The 1588-nt window shown below is 46.2% G+C and overlaps 1 non-coding gene across 1 annotated transcript; it reads left to right on the top strand.

The window, feature by feature from the left end:
- The first annotated feature begins 1242 nt into the window (after positions 1-1242).
- TRNAG-UCC (transfer RNA glycine (anticodon UCC)) lies at positions 1243-1314 on the top strand. The gene has a single exon. It is a non-coding gene; the product is annotated as a tRNA-Gly (tRNA).
- Positions 1315-1588: the final 274 nt, after the last annotated feature.

Genomic DNA, 1588 nt, shown 5'->3' with positions numbered 1-1588 from the left:
GAGGAGAAAATGCGAGAAGACTTAATATCCTTACTATGGTGTAGTTGTGCTCCGTAGACTTTTCTCTAAGGTTGCATAAAATTTCACCAGTACAAAGACTGGACGATTCTGGGTAAAATGGCCAGAGTAGGCACAGGACTGGGGGACCTGTTATGGACCTATTCATTCCTCAGATGCAGGCAAAGTGACAGAAAGGGTCAGGAATCAGGAGATCGATAGATGTCTAACCAATATTAGGTCTTACAACTTTTCTGACAACCATTGCAGTAAGCTTAAGACTGAGGACTTGAGACTGAAAGAGACCTGAAGGTCTCAGTCCTTAGTAAAGTCCTAAATCTCATGGAGCGCTGGCACAGAATGTTTTAATCCATAAGCTTGCTGAGAAAAGCAATACATTCCTGCATGTTAAGAACCAGATCTGTCTGTAAACAGGACATTGTCAGAAGAAAAATCACAGATGCCCTAGAATGCCCTGGGTTATTCATAGGATATCTTCACGGCATGTGAGCTTTGAGAATTTGTCCCTCTAAAGTAGTTTGTTGGCTCTATCCACTGCAACAGAAAACCTTTCATCATACATTATGTGATAAAAATGTACTTAAGTTTGAGATTAAAAATTTCAAACTTGTGTTTCAGATAATCCTCTTTCAAATATCAACCTTTTGTTCAGTTTATTTTCAGCTACATTTTCCATGTGATCTTGGATGGAATGAGAAAAGAAAAGCAGTAGCTGAGGGAAAGGACAACATACGTTGTTCATTATAATTTTTTCCACCTAACCTTTCAAACATGAAATAAAAAGCTCATCATAGTTCAACGTTAATGCTGGCAAGAGTATTTCTTTTACTAAAAATGGTGAAATGAGGATGCTTGTTTCATCAGACTGGAGCCGTTAGCTGGCCTTTTTTCCAATTGTCTGCAGTGCCAATTGTCTCCAATTGTCCTGTCATCTGCAGTGCCATTCCTGAACGTTTTAGTCCTTTTATTTGGAATTTCTTTTAAATCAGGATGTTGGAAATATTTCAATGAACGACACCTTAGTTTTTTTCATTGGTAAAAAAAAAAAAGGAAAGCAAAAGGTTTTCTAGTAGCTTTGGCAGCTGTGGAGAAAACTCGAGTGTTTCACTGGGTAGTCCTTTTTTGTCTTTGAGGTGGGCAGTTAGCAAGCCCCGTGGTCAGAGCAGGAGCGGATGGAAACTAGAAGAGAAGGAAGGATGCAGCCACAGCGAGGCAGACATCGCAGCGTTGGTGGTATAGTGGTGAGCATAGCTGCCTTCCAAGCAGTTGACCCGGGTTCGATTCCCGGCCAACGCAGTTCCGTTTTTGACACCTCTCCGGGCGAGGCGGCGGGCGCGGCAGCGGGTGGTGCTGCCCCCCGGAGGGGCCTCGCCAGGCGGGAGAAACGGGTAAACGCGACCGTCGGGAAGTTTAACGGGGAGAGGAGCGCGAAGTCCCGCACCTGGGGAGCGGCAACCCCCGTGCAGGGGGCCCCAGCTGGAGGGCAGGCTGGCAGAAGAGGGCCGTGGGGTCCTGGCGGACGCCAGCAGCGCGCCCTTGCCGCAAAGGCGGCTAACGGGGTTGTGGGCTG

This window comes from Mycteria americana, chromosome 2 (assembly GCF_035582795.1).
Source record: "Mycteria americana isolate JAX WOST 10 ecotype Jacksonville Zoo and Gardens chromosome 2, USCA_MyAme_1.0, whole genome shotgun sequence".
NCBI classification, from domain to species: domain Eukaryota; kingdom Metazoa; phylum Chordata; class Aves; order Ciconiiformes; family Ciconiidae; genus Mycteria; species Mycteria americana.
The sequence above is the reverse complement of the archived record's forward strand: the minus strand, read 5'-3'. Positions and strand labels throughout refer to the sequence as shown.